Genomic DNA, 19,895 nt, shown 5'->3' on the forward strand with positions numbered 1-19,895 from the left:
AGAACTGTGGATCAGGCGCACTGCAGGGAGGTGGGTGCGCGGCATCTTCACCCCTCTAAACGCGGCTCCTACTCTGTAGCTGACAGACACCCACAGACGTGTCTGTAGCATCCTCTGTCACACTGGGACCCGTACTGGCAGCAGGAGCCGTAGGGAGGACTGGGACACCTGGAAGCCAGGAATTGGTGAGTGTGCGGGGCTGAGGGTCCCGAGACTAGGATGGGACTGGTTGGAACCGGCAGGAATAGACCGTGGCGGGACCCGGGCCTCTTCGTAGGTGACTCTGGGTTCTGAGACCCAAGTCCCCCTGGCGCAGCTCGGCCCTGGTTCCTCTTAGGCCGCAGGGTGGGGCTGCGACGCAGCCGGGACCCCTAGCCGTCCGGTCCAGTCCCTGCACAACTGACTGCGGCCCCAGGCCCAGCGCCCTCTCTGGTCAGCTCCGCGCCCGCTGCCCCAGTCACGCCCGCTGCCTCCGTGTCTCCCCAGATTGTACGGGGGCCACTAGAGGGTCATGGGGGAAATCCTGCCTCGAGTATGGGGTTCGTGTGAGAGGAGCTGTAGGCTGTGGGGTCCCCAGTTCCCTCTTTCTCACCAGGGGCTTTTGTATTTTATCTGAGTTTCCCAAATATACGCGAAGCAGGGTCTCAAATCCGCAACTGTGGTCCCTAGGCTACCTTCTCCTAAGGCTGGCAGCAAATTTGGGATTTCCTGATCCCTTTCCGCATTTTATAACACGGATTTCCTTTAGTTCACAACAGTATCACTTCTTCGTCCTCCAGGCTATGTTTCAAACACAGGCAGAGATGCTCCTCACTTCCTAGATGGGATGGCGCCGGGAAGAGGCACTCCTCACTTCCCGGACTGGGCAGCAGGGCAGAGGGGCTCCTCACATCCCAGATGATGGGCGGCCAGGCAGAGACGCTCCTCAATTCCCAGATGGGGTGGCGGCCGGGCAGAGGCTGCAATCTCGGCACTTTGGGAGGCCAAGGCAGGCGGCTGGGAGGTGGAGGTTGTAGCGAGCCGAGGTCACGCCACTGCACTCCAGCCTGGGCAAGATTGAGCACTGTGTGAGCGAGACTCCGTCTGCAATCCCGGCACCTCGGGAGGCCGAGGCGGGCAGATCATTCGCGGTCAGGAGCTGGAGACCAGCTGGGCCAACACGGCAAAACCCCGTCTCCACCAAAAAATACAAAAACCAGTCAGGCGTGGCGGCGCACGCCTGCAATCCCAGGCACTGGGCAGGCTGAGGCAGGAGAATGAGGCAGGGAGGTTGCAGTGAGCCGAGATGGCGGCAGTACAGTCCAGCCTCGGCTCGGCATCAGAGGGAGACCGTGGAAAGTGGGAGACGAGGGAGAGGCTCAGCATCAGAGGGAGACCGTGGAAAGTGGGAGATGAGGGAGAGCAACTTCAGTTTTTTAATAACTGTAAAATGCACTATTAGAGATGGATGGAGAAGTTAAAGTATTTCCAAACATGCCAGAAGAAGGTAGGTTTTGGTAGGTTTTAGGAAAAAAAAATCTAGTCTTGTATTCCCTTATAAAAATTCTTATTTTTCTTCCCAGAGCCTGGGTAGTAAGTTTCTCAGCTCCTTTTTCTATTGGGTGATTTCAAATGGAATTCTAGGCCTTAGCATGAAAATATTACCAGGGAAAAGAAATAGGGAAAAAAACCTGTCTTCCATTTTGGTTACAGAAAAAATGAGTTGTTTTCAAAAGAAAGTGTGGTGGATTATACTGGTGAATTACAAAGATGTTCCATAACCTCAGTTCTTCTCCTTCTTAGGTTGAAGAATTTGTGACTGTGGATAAGTTCGTTTCCTGTTATGTGAACTTGGCAGATTAATGCTAAATCCTGTGGGACAGCATTTAGCAACACCTAAAAAAGTACTCAATTATGATTTTTTGTGTACTAAATGATTATGGAAATACTAATTCTGTGTGGAAAGAACACACTCAAACTCAAAGGGCTTTTTCTATGCTTTCAATAACAACAATCAACACAGAAGACTTTTGTGACCAAAAGCGTGGGTTTTCTCCCTACCAAAAGGCAAGCAGTGTATCCTGCAGTGGACAGCAACTGGGTCTCTTCCAATTCAGTTTTGACATTCTCTACCCTGGAGATAGTTTCAGAGCCCATAGGTTGATAGCTTAGTCCCCACATCCCTCCCTCCCTTCCCGCCACTCCCTACCATTCAGGTATCAGTGGTAAGTCTGGACCAATTATAACCCACAGGTTTCAAGTTGGAGTTCTTGTGCTCTCTTTGGGTTTAACTTGCTATTGTGGCTCGCAGAACTCAGGGAAACACTTACTCATCTTCACAGTCTTCTTTCATTTCTATTTTTGTAGAGATGGAGTCTCTCTATGTTGCCCAGGCTGAACTCCTGGCCTCAAGTGATCTTCCCATCTTGGTCTCCCAAAGTGCTGGGATTACAGGTGTGAGCCACCATACCTAACTCTCAGGTTTCTTTCTTTTTCTTTTTTTTTGAGACAAGAGTCTCGCACCCTGTGGCCCATGCTGGAGTGCAGTGGTGCAATCTCAGCTCGCTGTAACCTCCACTGCCCAGATTCAAGCTATTCTCCTGCCTTGGCCTCCCAAATAGCTGGGATTATAGGTGCACACCACCACGCCTGGCTAATTTTTGTATTTTTAGTAGAGACGGGGCTTCACCATGTTGGCCAGGCTGGTCACGAGCTCCTGACCTCAAGTGATCCACCCACTTTGGCCCCCCCAAAGTGCTGGGATTACAGGCATGAGCCACTGCACCCAGCCAAGGATATTTTAAAGGATACAAATAAACATCCAGGTGAAGAGATACATAGGGTGAGGTCTAGAAGGGTCTTGAGCACAGTAGCTTCTGTCTCTGGGGTTAGGGTGTGCCACCCTCCCAGCTGATGGATAAGTTCTTGTTTACCTTCCTATAAGCCTGCATGTGTTGAGCTGTCCGGGAGCTTTCTGAATCCTGTACTCTGGGGCCTTTTCTTGAGACCTCATTGGATAGGCATGATTCATAACTATGTAGAAATTGGCTGGACAAAAAAAGTAGAATCTAATACTGATAGACTGAATGGGAAAATCCATCAAGCCCTGTCTGTTCAGATTCTTTTTGGCTTCTCTATGTAGCATTCCTGCCTCCATGGTATGAGACAGGACCCCTTCTGAAATGAATGTCTGATGACCCACAATCAGAAAAGCTGGGAAGATTAGACTCCTTCCTTGGGCAGGTGAAGGACAGCAGGAGAAGGTCAGTGAGAGAGATTCTGTCTTCTCAGTCCTGCCTCTGAAGCCTACAGTGCCACAGCAGTATAACAGGGGCTGTGACAGTTATGAGCCAGGAAAAATACAAAAATTAGCCAGGTGTGGTGGCGCATGCCTGTAAACCCAGCTACCCGGGAGGCTGAGGTGGGAGAAGTGCTGGAACCAAGGAGGCGGAGGCTGCAGTGAGCCAAGATCATGCCACTGCACTCCAGCCTGGGTGACAGACTGTGACTTGGTTGAAATTAAAAAAAAAAAAAAGTTCCACATATCCCTAGGGCAGAGGCACACTGCAGCCAAGCTCTTTGCTAAGGAAAAACAAAAGTGACCTGTACTTCAGTTCCCAATAAATACTTATAAGTATTGTCCTTTCCATCTGAGACCTCCTCAGCCTGAACTTTATATCACTATCAGCATTTTGGTCACAACCATTCAGCAAGCCTCTATAAAGTCTCAAACTGCCTCATCTTCCTGTTGTCTTCTGAGCCCTCCACACTCTTCCAAACCTCTGCCTGTTAAGAAGTTCCAAAACCAATTCCACATTTTCAGATATCTTGATAGCAATGCGCCACTTCTCAGTACCAATTTTCTTGTATTATTCCATTCTTGCAGCATGATAAAGAAATACCTGAGACTGGGTAATTTATAAAGAAAAGAGGTTGAATTGGCCCATGATTCTGCAGACTGCACAGGAAGCATGGTACTGGAAGGATGGCATCTGCTCAGCTTCTAGGGAGGCCTCAGGAAACTGACAATCATGGTGGAAGGCAAAGGGGGAGCAGCAGTTCACATGGCCAGAGAAGGAGCAAGAGAGAACAGGGCAAGGTGCCACAGACTTTTAAATGACCGGTTCTCACAAGAACTTACTATCACAAGACCAGCACCACAGGGATAGTGCTAAACCATTCATGAAGGACCACCATCCAATCACCTCCCACAAGGCCCCACCTTCAATATTGGGAATTACAATTCGACATGAGATTTGGGTGGAGATTCAAATCCAAACCATGTCCTTTTGCTTTTTCTGTTTTGTTTGTGGAGTAGATTTTTCTCCATCCCTTTACTTCGAGCCTAAGGGTGTCATTGCATGTGAGATGGGTCTCTTGAAGACAGCATACCATTGGATCTTGCTTTTTTATCCAAGTTGCCACTGTGCCTTTTAATTGGGGCATTTAGCCTGCTTACATTCAAGGTTAGTATTTATATGTGTAGATTTGATCCTATCATGTTGTTAGCTGGTTATTATGCAGACTTGTTTGTGTGGTTGTTTTATAGTGTCACTGGTCTATGTACTTAAGTGTGCTTTTGTGGTGGCTGGTAATGGTTTTTTCTTTCCATATTTAGCACTCCCTTCAGGACCTCTTGTACAGATGTTCTCTTTCATTGTAATCACACAGGATGGGCTATGTCACCCAAATAACAAGTGGTGGTGATTAACATGGGAAATGTTATCTGCCAGGGTCACGCATTACAGACTCTGTGCCCAGAGTATTTTTTCATGGCTCTGTTTTCTGTTAGTTGTAATAGAATACCTGAAATTTGGCTGGGTGCGGTGGCTCGTGCCTGTAATCCCAACACTTTGGGAGGCTGATGCAGGTGGATCATTTGAGACCAGGAGTTTGTGACCAGCTCAGCCAACATGGTGAAACCCTATCTCTACTGAAATATAAAAACAAAGCTGGGCATGGTCATGCATGCCTGTAATCCCAGCTACTTGGGATGCTGAAGCATGGGAATTACTTGAACTGGGAGGTCGAGGCTGCAGTGAGCCAAGATTGCCCCCCCTGCATTCCAGCCTGTGCAACAGAGCAAGACTGTTTCCAAAAACAAAAAAACAAAAAACCCTGAATTTGGGTTAATATATAAAAAATACGCTCTCCCTCTCCCCCTCCCCACGGTCTCCTTCTCCCTCTCTTTCCACGGTCTCCCTCTGATGCCCAGCCGAAGCTGGACTGTACTGCTGCCATCTCGGCTCACTGCAACCTCCCTGCCTGATTCTCCTGCCTCAGCCTGCTGAGTGCCTGCCATTGCAGGCGCGTGCCGCCACGCCTGACTGGTTTTCGTATTTTTTTGGTGGAGATGGGGTTTTGCTGTGTTGGCCGGGCTGGTCTCCAGCTCCTAACCACGAGTGATCCGCCAGCCTCGGCCTCCGGAGGTGCCGGGATTGCAGAGGGAGTCTCGTTCACTCAGTGCTCAATGGTGCCCAGGCTGGAGTGCAGTGGCGTGATCTCGGCTTGCTACAACCTCCACCTCCCAGCCGCCTGCCTTGGCCTCCCAAAGAGCCAAGATTGCAGCCTCTGCCTGCCCGCCACCCTGTCTGGGAAGTGAGGAGCGTCTCTGCCTGGCCACCTATCATCTGGGATGTGAGGAGCCCCTCTGCCTGGCTGCCCAGTCTGGAAAGTGAGGAGCGTCTCTGCCCGGCCGCCATCCCATCTAGGAAGTGAGGAGCGCCTCTTCCTGGCCGCCATCCAATCTAGGAAGCGAGAGTCTCTGCCCGGCCGCCCATGATCTGAGATGTGGGGAGCGCTTCTGCCCGGCCGTGACCCCGTCTGGGATGTGAGGAGCGCCTCTGCTCGGCCGTGACCCCGTCTGGGAGGTGAGGAGCATCTCTGCCCAGCCGCCCCGTCTGAGAAGTGAGGAGCCCCTCCGCCCGGCCAGCCACCCCGTCTGGGAAGTGAGGAGCCCCTCCGCCCGGCAGCCCCCCCGTCCGGGAGGGAGGTGGGGGTCAGCCCCCGCCAGGCCAGCCGCCCCGTCTGGGAGGGAGGTGGGGGGGTCAGCCCCCCACCTGGCCAGCTGCCCCGTCCGGGAGGTGAGGGGCACCTCTGCCCAGCCGCCCCTACTGGGAAGTGAGGAGCCCCTCTGCCCGGCCAGCCGCCCCGTCCGGGAGGGAGGTCGGGGGGTCAGCCCCCCGCCTGGCCAGCCGCCCCATCCAGGAGGGATGTGGGGGGGTCAGCCAGCTGCCCCGTCCAGGAGGGAGGTGGGGGGGGTCAGCCCCCCGCCCGGCCAGCCGCCTCGTCCGGGAGGTGAGTGGCGCCTCTGCCCGGCCGCCCCTACTGGGAAGTGAGGAGCCCCTCTGCCCGGCCAGCCGCCCCGTCCGGGAGGGAGGTGGGGGGGTCAGCCCCCCGCCCGGCCAGCCACCCCGTCCGGGAGGTGAGGGGCGCCTCTGCCCAGCTGCCCCTACTGGGAAGTGAGGAGCCCCTCTGCCTGGCCACGACCCCATCTGGGAGGTGTACCCAACAGCTCATTGAGAACGGGCCATGATGACAATGGCGGTTTTGTGGAATAGAAAGGGGGGAAAGGTGGGGAAAAGATTGAGAAATCGGATGGTTGCTGTGTCTGTGTGGAAAGAAGTAGACATGGGAGACTTTTCATTTTGTTCTGTACTAAGAAAAATTCTTCTGCCTTGGGATCCTGTTGATCTGTGACCTTACCCCCAAACCTGTGCTCTCTGAAACATGTGCTGTGTCCACTCAGGGTTAAATGGATTAAGGGCGGTGCAAGATGTGCTTTGTTAAACAGATGCTTGAAGGCAGCATGCTCGTTAAGAGTCATCACCACTCCCTAATCTCACGTACCCAGGGACACAAACACTGCGGAAGGCCGCAGGGTCCTCTGCCTAGGAAAACCAGAGACCTTTGTTCACTTGTTTATCTGCTGACCTTCCCTCCACTATTGTCCTATGACCCTGCCAAATCCCCCTCTGCGAGAAACACCCAAGAATGATCAATTTAAAAAATATATATATATATATATATATATATATATATATATATATATATAAAATACTTATTTTGTACAATTCTCAAAGTTTGGAAATCCAAGGGCAAATGGGGTATATCTGGTGAAAGCTTCTTGCTCTTTACTATCGGAGGCAGTGGAGATCACTAGGCAAGGGGGCTGATTGTGCTAACTCTGGTCTCTTTCTCTTCTTACAAGGCCACAAGTCTTATTTGTAGGATAACCCATTCATTCATTACCTCTTCAATTCGTCAGTGGATTAATCCATTCATGAGGCAGAGCCCTCATGCCTCTTAAAGGGCCCCGCTTTCAGTACTGACACATTGGGGATCAAATTTCGTTATGAGTTTTGGAAGGGGAAATTATTCACACTTAGCAAGGGCTGATTAGGTACACGGCTTCTGCTGAAAATACCACACTCTCAGAGGGAAAATGGGAATTAGGCAAATACCATATTGTTTGCGTAAGTAGTTAAGGCACACACAACCCCATTTATTATGTTGGTGCAGATCTTCCCAAATCTAGCCCCTAGATACCATCAAAGTTCAACTTTCTAAATAAACGTGTAAGAATATGCAGTCTCAGAACTGCTAATGTTGTCTCTTATAGACAGTATGTTTGGGGCTTTCTCATAAGAGGTAATACTGACCCACTATACAGAGAGACACTAGAGGTGATCCAGGCAGCATATCTCAGTCTCTGAAATCACCAATGAGAGGCATGTCCTTGTTGGCTGTCACTTTACTGAATATATTCAATTCTAGCATCAGAATTGCTGTGATGGAGAAAGTGAGTGTAGACAGAAGACAAGAGGCTGACCAAGTCATTGAATAAATTTCTGGAGTCCACAGCATCGTGTGAACTTCTGAAGTGAGTATAGATTCCTAATGCTGTTGGTCTGAACCTTCCTCCTCTGCCATGTGGGATGTTTCAGGACTCAGTGACCTTTGAGGATGTGGCTGTGAACTTCACCCAGGAGGAGTGGGCTTTGCTGGGTCCTTCCCAGAAGAACCTCTACAGAGATGTGATGTGGGAAACCTTCAGGAACCTGATGTCTGTAGGTAAGGGTGACATCATTTCTTCACTTAGTCAATTATAGAACAACTGTTTCTTGGTCTTCTGCATTGCTCAATGATTTGGAACATGGTAGGGAATACAGCAGGCCCTTGAACAAGGTGGGGGTTAGAGACTCTGATCGTCCACACAGTCTGTTAGGTGCCTGTGAATTTAGAGTCCCTAAAGAGTTAACTACTAATAGACTGCTGTTGACCAGAGCTGTATTGATAACAGAAAGTCAATTAATACATTTTTTATGTTTGGTATATATCTATATACATATATATGGCCAGGTGTGGGGGCTCACACCTGTAATTCCAGTACTTTGGGAGGCTGAAGTGGGAGGATTGCTTGAGCTCAGGATTTCGAGACTGGCTGTAACAATGAAGTGATACCCTGTCTGTATAAAGAATAAAAAAAGTAGCCATGGATGGTGGCACACCTGTGTTCCTAGCTATTCAGAAGGTTGAGGCAGTAGGTTTGCTTGAACTGGGGAGGTTGAGCTTGCAGTGAACCGTGATTGCACCACTACAGTTTAGCCTGGGCAACAGAGTGAGTCCTTGTCTCACTCTGTGTGTGGCTGGGCATGGTGGCTTGCACCTGTAATCCCATCACTTTAGAAGGCTGAGGCAGGTGCATCACTTGATGTCAGGAGTTTGAGACCAGCCTGGCCAACATGGTGAAACCCCATCTCTACTAAAAATACAAAAATTAGCTTGGTGTGGTGGCATGCACCTGTAATCCCAGCTACTTGGGAGGGTAAGGGAGGAGAATCACTTGAACCTGGGAGGCAGAGGTTGCAGTGAGCCAAGACCACGCCACTGCACTCTAGCCTGGGCAAGAGAGACAGACTCTGTCTCAAAAAAAAAAAAAAAAAAAGTGCGTATGTGTATATATGCTTAAGACAGGGTCCCTTGCTAGGTCTAGAGGCGAGTGCCACCATCCCCAGCTAATTTTTGTATAATTTTTTTGTAAGGTGGAGGGTCGTGAACTCCTGGCCTCAAGCATTCCTCCTCCCTAGCATCCCAAAGTGCAGGGATTACAGGCATGAGCCACCATGCCAAGCCTGTTTGGTATGTTATGTACTGTACTCTTATAATACAGTAAGCTTTTCTTTTGAAAAGGTTATCAAAAAAATTAGAAGAGAAGATATGTTGACTTTAGTAAGTGCAAGTAGATTATCAAGGTGTTCTTCCTTGGTTGTCTTCATATTGAGTAACCTGAGCAAAAAAGGAGGGTTTGGTCTTGCTCTCTTAGAGATGGCAAGAGCTGATGAAAATGTGCATGAGTGAACTGTGCAGTTCAAAACCATGTTGGTCAAGGTTCAACTGAACTTTGGTGAATAAATCAGCCATGGCCACAGTGTCCCATGAACATAGAATCTAATAATTTTTCTATAATTTTGTAATAACTTATGATGACTTTTATGGGTCTGCATTTTAGGAATAAAATGTGAAGACCAGATCATTGAAGATCAGTACAATAATTCCAAAAGAAATCTAAGGTCATTTGCACTTACAACCTAGAGCTATGTCCCTTAAGATATTGTTAGAATGACAACAAATGTTAAAAGCAAGCAAAGAAAATGAAGCAGCCCAGCTTCAAATTCATTCATTTTTAGAAAAAATTTTCCAGGCTGGGCATGGTGGCTCACACCTATAATCCCAGCACTTTGGGAGGTCAAGGGAGGCAGATTGCTTGAGCCCAGGAGTTCAAGACCAGCCTGGGCAACATGGTGAAACTCCATCTGTACAAAAATATAAAAGTTAGCCAGGCATGGTGGCATGCACCTGAGGTCCCAGCTACTAGGGAGGTTAAGGTGGGAGGATGGCTTGAACCCAGGAGGTCAAGGCTGTGATGAATCGTGAACATGCCACTGTACTTCAGCCTGGGTAACAGAGTGAGACCTTGTCTCCAAAAAAAAAATAACTATTTTCCAAAAACAATATACTTACACAAGACATAAATATCCAGTGTTTTCAAAATAGTTGCCTTGGAGCCAGTGTTAAGAAATTGATTATGAATATCAATGTTTTGATAATAAGTGTAATGCAGCCCTTTTGCAGAGTATTCAGTCCATTGATGTTTACACAGTTCAGACAAGCCAGAAAACCTACTTTCCATCATAATGTAAAATATGTAAATCAAATACCTACTAATGAATATAAAATCATTTATAAACCAGCCCTTGGTATTGTGCTTCTTATTTCTCACAGAAGTCATATGGTAGAGAGAGTCTGAAGGTAAGGAAGATGGTCAATGTGAAGAGATCTTCAGCCTTGTTCCAAATGGTATAGTGAAGATGACTTTTACTGGAGTCAAATCATGTGAAAGCAGTGTGTGTGAAGAAGGCAATATGGATCATTCATCTCTTAACTGCTGCATCAGAGCTGACACTGGACACAAATCAGATGAGTGTCAGGAACATAGAAGCCACATAAGCAGTGTGTGAAAAAAATCAGATGAGTGTCAGGAACATAGAAGCCACATAAGCAGTGTGTGAAAACCTTCAGCTATTGCCACTCCTTTCAAACACATGAAAGGCCTCACACTGGAAAGAAACTCCATGTAAGAAATGTGGAAAAACCTTCATTTCTGTTCAAACCTTTTGAAGATACATGGTAATGCACAGTGAAGATGAACCTTATAAATGTAAGTTTTGTGGGAAGGCCTTTGATAATCTACATTTATATCTTACACATGAAAGAACTCACACTGGAGAGAAACCCTATGAATGTAATAAATGTGGGAAAGCCTTCAGTTGTTCCAGTTCCATTCGAAAACATGCAAGAATTCACACCGGAGAGAAACCCTATATATGTAAACAATGTGGCAAAGCCTTTAGATATTCCAGTTCTATTTGAAATCATGAAAACACTCACACTGGTGAAAAACCCTGTGAATGTAAGCAATGTGGGAAAGCCTTTAGTTATTCCAGTTACTTTCGAATACATGAAAGAATTCACACTGGAGAGCAGGTGTATAAATGTAAGGAATGTGGAAAAACATTCACTTATCCCAGTGCCTTTCATAAACATAAAAGTACCCACACTTCACAGAAACTTTATGAATGTAAGGAATGTGGGAAAGCATTTGATTGTTTTAGTTCCTTTCATAGTCGTGAAGGGGTTCACACTGGAGAGAAACCCTATGAATGCAGAACGTGGAAAAGCCTTCAGTAGTTCTAAGTACTTAAAAATACATGGAAGAACTCACACTGGAGAGAAGTCCTATGCAGTAAAGAATGAGGGAAAGTATTTTATTGTCTCAGTCCCCTTAAAAACATGAAAGGACTCACATCAGAGAAAAGTTGTATGAATGTAAAAAATGTGATAAAGGCTTCCATTTGTCCAGTACTGTTAGAAACCATGAAAGAAGTCACATTTAAGAAAAACACAGTGATGTTAGGAATATGGGGAAGCTTTCCTTTCTCTTCCAGTCTTTTGAAGGCACAGGGTATGACACACTGGTGACCTTATAACTGTAAGGAGTGTGGATAAGTATTTATTAGTCCTTGTGTGTTTTAGATACATGAAAGAATTTACTCTAGAAGGAAACTCTATGAATGTAAAGAATGTGGTAAAACCTGTGTAGTTTCAGTTTCTCTTGAATAAAGTCATTTCCTGGTATTCTCAGGGGATTGGTTCCAGCACCCCTTGAGAATATATAATTTTGCTCAAGTGCTTTATAGAAAAGTGTATTTGCCTATAACTAGGCAATCCTGTATACTTTAAATCATCTCTAGATTACTTATAATACCTAATGCATTGTAAATGCTATGAAGACAACTGTTTTATTGTATTTAGGGAAGTATGACAAGAAAAAACATCTGTACATATTCAGTACAGACACAACCACCATACGGCTACCTACCTAGTACACATCATCTACAATATAACATTTTCTTTTTAAAAAACAGTTATGGATTGGTTTCATTAAATGACCTGCAAGCGTGTGTTAACCTTCTGTAAAACCCTGGTTATTTTCTCCTGGTAGCCCACACATGATGATGATGAGGATGATGGTGATTGCTCTGTGGTGCCTAAAGTTGCAACATGTTGAGGTGCCAAGATATGTGGCAGTGTCGATAAGCAATGAGATGTCAATTAAACTAGAATCATCTGACAGGACATTAGAAGTATCATCTATGTTGGAGGTACCAACTTCTGACTGCAGATGTTGACTCTTTCATCAATAATACAAAAGTTGGATCTACGGAATTTGAGGGTCAAAGATATTTAAGCATTGATGGTCCCACAGATTCTAGTTGGGGACATTATCAAGGATGCAGTTTACCTAGAGCGATTAACCCTAGTGGAGGAGCTAGATTAGGAAAGTTTCTGGGGTCATGGTTAAGTCTAGGTTCTACTTGGAATGGATATCTAACCAGAAATCTTTCTTGTATCATTAGTAGAGTTGCCCATTTCACCACCGAAGCCATCAGGACACAAGAGAAGTCTCTAGGTTCCCTTGCCTGCATGGCCCTAGACAACCACATTGCAGCTATCTCCCTACTTTACAGGGTGGTGTCTGTGCTAACCCTTGCTTCTGCATCTGGGTAAAATACTTCCAGTCAGACTGAATTGGGAACATATAAGATCTTAAAACCAGCCAAATCTCTGAAAGGGACACCTTCAGAAACCCTCCTGTCTAGACTTACTGGGTTACATTTCCAATTTCCAGATATTTTCAGCTGGCTCTTCCCCTGGTATAGGATTTCTTCTCCATTCTGCCGTACAAGTCTCGATGATCCTATTTAAAATATGCATTTGGCTCCTCTTTAAAATTGTTCTATCTTGTTTCAACAGATGCCTCCAAGAGACCCCCACTAGGTTCTTGCTGACCTAATCCTTGAGATTTTAAACTCACTCCAGCTGGCCACTGAAACCAACTTAACTCAAGAGATTTTGGCTAAAATTTAACAGGTTCCTGAGAACCTCTTATAAGTAAATGGCTATAGTTGCCCAACTGGCCACTGCCCTGCCATTAGGATCCCTGCATGGGATGGACCCAGAGCAGGTCACTGGTACCATGATAGAACACACACAAAAACTTATGAATGCTGTCTGTGGACGGGTTAGAGTCAGTCCTTCACACTGGCTAACTGAGCCTAAGTTTTAAAAAGAGCTAAGCAGCCACTTGTTAACTAGGGGTCACAAGCACGATGAGTTTCCTGAAAACCAACACCTTTTTAACTTTGGGGGCTCACCTGAACTAGTCAATCAGAGCTCAGCTGTATCAACCAATCAGAACTGAGTTTCAAGTTTCAGATCTTCATTTGCATAAAAGCACTTGACTAGGAACCCGGATGGGAACTTTTGCTGTAAAACCTAAGCTTTCCCTTGTTCTCTGGAACAAATAATGTTTAGGTTGCAAACTCCTTATGCCTTTTCCCCAGAACTATGTAGAAATAACGCCTTCTAAAATGTGATCTTGATACCAGGGAACTCCTTTTTTTTTTTTTTTTTGAGTCAGTCTTGCTCTGTTGCCCAGGCTGGAGTGCAGTGGCGTGATCTCAGCTCACTGCAAGCTCCGCCTCCCAAGTGGCTGAGAGACAGGTGCGCACCACCACGCCCAGCTAATTTTTTGTCATTTAGTAGAGATGGGGTTTCACCCTGTTGGCCAAGATGGTCTCAATCGACCTGACCTTGTGATCCACCTGCCTCAGTCTCCCAAAGTGCTGGGATTACAGGCGTGAGCCACCGCACCTGGCTGATACCAGGGAACTCCCAGAGCAAAGCACTAAATACTTTCATTCCTCTAAGGTCTATGACTCTAATCAGCAGAAAGTACTTAGAGCAGTTATCATTCCTTTTCCTTCAAGACTTAGGAATGAACATAAAAGGAGGGATTTGTAACCACAACAGATTATGTGGTACAACTTCTATATAACAAAGCTGAGTTTTCAGTTGCCATGGACCCAACACTCAAGGTCACATAATCTGAGCATGCCCAGATGAACCAAATGTGTAACCATGGGTGGAACCTATATGCTTGGACTGAGGTGTGGAGATTAAAGTAAAAAGTAGATGCTGGGCACGGTGACTCATGCCTGTAATCCCAGCACTTTGGGAGGCTGAGGTGGGTGGATTGCCTGAGCTCAAGAGTTCAAGACCACCCAGAGCAACATGGTAAAACCCTGTCTCTGTGAAAGATACAAAATATTAACCAGGTGTGGTGGCGCACACCTGTAGTCCCAGCTACTTGGGAGGCTGAGGCAGGAGAATTGCTTGAGCTCCAGAGGTGAAGGTTGCAGTGAGCGAGATCGTGCCACTGCATTCCAGCTTGGGCTACAGAGTGAGACTCTGTCTCAAAAAAAAAAAAAAAAAAGATACCACATGGTGGAATCTAGGATCTAATCAGGTTGGGCCCTGGTATCATCCCATGGCAGGATCCAATCGAGTCACATCAACCTGGCATCAGATCATTGCAAGATGCAGTGAGTTCATGTCTTATTACCCCACGCTTATAAAACTTGCCAAAGCCCCCAGCTCAGGGAGACAGATTTGAGCATTTCTTCCTTTCTCCTTGCCAGTCAAACTTGTAGTAAAGCTTTTCTTTCTTCAAAAGCTGGTGCCATGCTATTGGCTTGTGTGTACATCTGGAAGTGAGCCAATTCACTGCTTGCTAACATAACAAAGAATCAGCAACTGTGAAGATGAAACAATTAAAATTATCCAGTCTGGGCCAGGCGCGGTGGCTCACGCCTGTAATCCCAGCACTTTGGGAGGTCCAGGTGGGTGGATCACCTGAGGTCAGGAGTTCGAGACCAGCCTGACCAACATGGAGAAACCCTGTCTCTACTAAAAATACAGAATTAGCTGGGTGTGGTGGTGCATGCCTGTAATCCCAGCTACTTGGGAGGCTGAGGTAGAAGAATAGCTTGAACCCAGGAGGTGGAGGTAGCAGTGAACCGAGATTACGCCATTGCACACCAGCCTGGGCAACGAGAGTGAAACTCCATCTCAAAAAAAAAGAAAAAAAGAAAGAGAAAAAAAGTACCAGTCTGTGGAAAAGAAAGAGGAAAGAAATTGAGAGAATGTGTTACTAGTATACCTGCCTTGCCAGTCATGTTAAAGTTCTTCAGAGCAAAGGAAGCTGATACAGGTTAGGAAATCAGATGTTTCAAAAATAAAACTTGTTAGAAAATAATTAAATGAGGGCACAAATATGATTTTCTTTTCTTCTCCTTCATAGATAAATGTTAGTTCAAATGAATATCAACAATGTATTGGGTGGTTATAGCTTCTAACAGGTCAAATGCGTGACAGTGATATTATATGGGATTGGAAAGAGGAATTCAGAACACTCTTAACATATTGGCACTACCCCAGACACCAGTATAGTGTTATTTGAAAATGAAAGTCCATTAGTTGCAAATGTATACTGCAAACTATGGAATTCACTAATAAAATTTAAGAAACAAGTAGACTTACTACACTAATAGAAGCAAGCAAATGGAATCATATAGAACGCTCAATTAAAAGGCAGAAAAATAGAGCAAGTAGAAAAAAGCACAAGTACAACAAACAATATATATGAACATATTAATCTATGTCAATTACCACTTTGAATGTGTATTTTTTTTTTTTTTTTTTTTTCCGAGATGGAGTCTCGCTCCATCGCCCAGGCTGGAGTGCAGTGGTGCCATCTCGGCTCACTGCAAGCTCCGCCTCCCGGGTTCACGCCATTCTCCTGCCTCAGCCTCCCGAGTAGCTGGGACTACAGGTGCCCGCCAACACGCCCGGCTAATTTTTTATATTTTTAGTAGAGACGGGGTTTCACCATGCTAGCCAGGATGGTCTCGATCTCCTGACCTCGTGATTCATCTCGGGAAGACAAGATGGGTGGATCACTTGAGCCCAGGAGTTCTCAAGACCAGCTGAGCAACATGGAGAGACCCTGTCTCTACAAAAAATAAATACAAAAATTAGCCAGGCATGGTAGCACACGCCTGTAGTCCCACATGAGGTGGGAGGATTGCTTGAGTTCGGGAGGCACAGGTTGCTGTGATCACACCACTGCACCCCAGCCTGGGTGCCAGAGACCCTGTCTCGAAAAATAAATAAATAAATAAATAAACAAACCAAAAAACCTGAGTTATCTGAATTTAATATAGCCGTTCCATACTTTTGATTAGGGCTAGAATGGCATATATTTCACCATACCTTTCTATTTAATGTATCTGTGTCTTTCTGTTGAAAATGGTTATCTTTTACACATTGCTGGGCCTTGTTTTTAATTCTACTCTGCCAGTGCCTGTCTTTTTTACTGGTGTATATAGATAATACACATTCAGGCCGGGCGCGGCGGCTCATGCCTGTAATCCCAGCACTTTGGGAGGCCGAGGTGGGTGGATCAACTGAGATCAAGAGTTTGAGACCAGCCTAACCAACATGGTGAAACCCTGTCTCTACTAAAAATACAAAAATTAGCCGGGTGTGGTGGCATGCACCTGTAGTCCCAGCTACTCAGGAGGCTGAAACAGGAGACCATGGAATATTCACCAAGGCAGACCACATAGCATAAAACATACCTTAACAAATTAAAAAAAATCAAATTCCATAAAATATGAAATCAAACCGTATTAGCATTAAACTAGAAATCAACAGCAGAAGCATAGTTAAAAAGCCTCCAGAAAGTAAAGATTTAAACCACAAACTTCTAAACTATGCAACAGACAGAATTCTCCAGAGATACTTAAATAGTCCAAAAATTGAAAAAAACTTTTAGCAAAATTTGTAGAATACAGCAAAGGCAGTGCTTAGAGGGCTATTTAAATAATTAAATGCAAACTCTTGAAAGTAAAGATCTAAAAAACAATGCTGTAAATTCCACTCCAGGAAACTAGAGAAAGAAGAGCACGATAAATGTAAATTAAGGAGAGGAAAACAACAATGAGAGAAGATATTAATGAAATTGCAAACAGGAAATCAATGGAAAACATCAACAAATCCAAATCCTGGTTTTCTGAAATGAATAAAATTGATAAACACCCATGCTAACTCACAAAAGGGTGGGCATCTCTAAGATTTCCATGAACATTAAAAGAACCATAAAGGAATATTAACAACTCCATGCCCATAGATCTGATAAATTACAAGATGAGGCCGGGCACGGGGTGGCTCACGCCTGTAATCCCAGCACCTTGGGAGGCCAAGGCGGGCGGATCATGAGGTCAGGAGATCGAGACCATCCTGGCTAACACAGTGAAACCCTGTCTCTACTAAAAAAAATACAAAAAATTAGCCGGGCGTGGTGGCTGGCACCTGTAGTCCCAGCTACTCTGGAGGCTGAGGCAGGAGAATGGCGTGAACCTGGGAGGCGCAGCTTGCAGTGAGCCAAGATGGTGCCACTGCACTCCAGCCTGGGCGACGGAGCAACACTCTGTCTCAAAAAAAAAAAAAAAAAAAAAAGTAAATCTGAAATGAGTTACAGATGTCTTCAAGGTGACAAATCCATGGAGGTGCAGTGCTGACTGAAAACAGACAAGTCTGACTCAAGTATCAGGTCAGGTTCTCCTATCATCTGAGACATACCCCTTCCCATGCTGCTCACTGAAGTGCTGAGTGACCGCCCTCCCAGGAGACACTGCACTGTGTGCTTTTGAGGTTCTTGTACCACATCATTGGGGGGTGGGTTTTCCTTTCCTTAGGGTTAGTTTTTACCCTTCACTATGTGGCAGGCCAGAGTCTCACTAACGCAGGCTTCCATAACAACTGTTTCAGCACTGAGTGGTTAAATATTAAAAGTCGAGAGAGCCGATGCCTCTAAACAAAGGCTGGAATGTAACAAAAGCCCACCAGGAGTTTTGCCCAGGCCTTTCCTGGGCCTTGAAGCATGACAAGATAACGAAGGAATTACTTTTTTTTTTTTTTTTTTGGAGATGGAGTCTCGCTCTGGGACTATAAGTGCATGCCACCGTGCCCAGCTAATTTTCGTATTTTTAGTAGAGATGGGGTTTCACCATATTGGCAAGGCTGGCCTTGAATTCCTGACCTCAGGTGATCCACCCAAAGTGCTGGTATTACAGGCGTGAGCCACCGCGCCTGGCCCAGAAAACAGCGTTTTGATTGAATACTATGACTTAAGAAATGTACACAAACACTCGATTCTAATGGGTATTTTTCCCTAGAAGGGTATGGATTAGCAATTCTGAAACTATTTTACATGTTAGAATATATGTTGTTATGTTATCTACAATATATGTTGTAGATAATTAGTGCCTGTTTCTCACTGGAGTTGAAAAAAGTAAAAGTTAGAAATAAAGGGACACTGCTAGAATGAACCCAGTGGTGCTGGAAATACAGCACCAGGGAAAAAGAATGTTTAATATTGCTGTGAACTGAGGAGATGAAATCAGAGTCACAAAATGCAGGGAAACAGCTTAAAAACCAAGGGATTTTAAGCCCTCGGAGGAGTTAGTTGAGGGAAGAGAGTGGTGGATTAGAAACCCTGATTCCAAAACCTTTGGAAGATGCAGAGGGATACCAGTTGCCATTTAGGAATGTGAACTCAAAAGTATCTGAGACATGTTTCAATTTAAAAAGTTTATTGGCTGGGCGTGGTGGCTCACGCCTGTAATCCCAGCACTTTGGGAGGCCAAGGCAGGTGGATCACCTGAGGTCCAGAGTTCGAGACCAGCCTGACCAACATGGAGAAACCCCGTCTCTACTAAAAATACAAAATTAGCCAGGCGTGGTGGTGCATGCCTGTAATCCCAGCTACTCGGGAGGCTGAGGCAGGAGAATCACTTGAACCCGGGAGGCAGAGGTTGTACCGAGCCAAGATGGCACCACTGCACTCTAGCCTGGGCAAGAAGAGCGAAACTCCATCTCAAAAAAAAAAGTTTATTTTGCCAAGGTTAAGGACACATCCGTGATACAGCCTCAGGAGGTCCTGACCACATGTGTCCAAGGTGGTTGGGGTACAGCTTGCTTTTATATTAATACATTTTGGGGAGACATAATACATCAGTCAATACATGTAAGAGGTACATTGGTTCTACTTGGAAAGGAGGGACAACACAAAGTGGGACGGGAGGGGTCTGGTTCCCAGGTCACAGGTGGATTTTCCCATAAGTGGTTGTGGAGACCAAAGTTTCATCATGCAGATGAAGCCTCCAGGTGGCAGGCTTCAGAGAGAATAGATTGTAAATGCTTCTTATCAGACTTAAGTTCTGTGTTGATGTTAATACTGATAGGCTTTTCCTGGGTTCCAAAAGGGAGGCGAGTATAATGGGGCACGTCCAGCTGATATGGTTTGACTGTGTCCCCACCTAAATTGCATCTGGTATTGTAATCCTTTCGATTTAGGCTATTGCGCCACAGAGCCTGCTTGCAGGAATTGTAATCCTATTTGTAATCCCCATATGTTGAGGGAGGGACCTGCTGGGAGGTGATTGGATCATGGGGGTGGTTTCCCCCATGCTGTTCTCCTGATACAGTGTTCTCACGAGATCTGGTTGCTGGATAAGTGTCTGGGCTCCTCCCTTCTCTCTCTCCCTCCTGCCGCCCTGTAAGACGTGCCTTGCTTCCCCTTCTGCCATGATTGTAAGTTTCCTAAGGCCATGTGGAACAGTGAGTCAATTAAAAACTTTTTTAAAAAATAAATTACCCAGTCTCAGGTAGTATCTTTCTAGCAGTGTGAGAACAGACGAATACACAGACCACCCTTCCATGATGGCCTGAACAAGTTTTTCAGGTTAATTTTGTAGTGCCTTCGCCGGGAGGAGGGATCTGTTCAAAATGACTGGGGGGCTTAGAATTTTATATTTGGTTTAAAAAAGGAATAAAGGAATAAAGAAGGAACTGGGGACCCCGGACCGTAGCTCCTTCCACGCATGAAC

The 19,895-nt window shown here is 45.8% G+C and overlaps 1 protein-coding gene across 10 annotated transcripts in view; it reads left to right on the forward strand.

The window, feature by feature from the left end:
* Positions 1 to 12,002, forward strand: part of LOC112206437 (zinc finger protein 20-like) — a 46,020-nt gene extending 34,018 nt beyond the window's left edge. For 5 of the 10 annotated variants that reach the window (XM_063800560.1, XM_063800561.1, XM_063800564.1 and 2 more), the window contains 3 exons: positions 80 to 5,849; positions 7,926 to 8,052; positions 10,264 to 12,002. The gene's annotated coding sequence lies outside the window, so the exon portion shown is untranslated. The remainder of the gene's footprint in view (positions 1 to 79; positions 5,850 to 7,925; positions 8,053 to 10,263) is intronic. The other 5 variants (XM_063800563.1, XM_063800565.1, XM_063800562.1 and 2 more) reach the window with 5 other exon arrangements.
* The last annotated feature ends 7,893 nt before the right edge of the window (positions 12,003 to 19,895 follow it).

Source organism: Pan troglodytes, chromosome 20 (genome assembly GCF_028858775.2).
Source record: "Pan troglodytes isolate AG18354 chromosome 20, NHGRI_mPanTro3-v2.0_pri, whole genome shotgun sequence".
Classification (NCBI taxonomy): Eukaryota; Metazoa; Chordata; class Mammalia; order Primates; family Hominidae; genus Pan; species Pan troglodytes.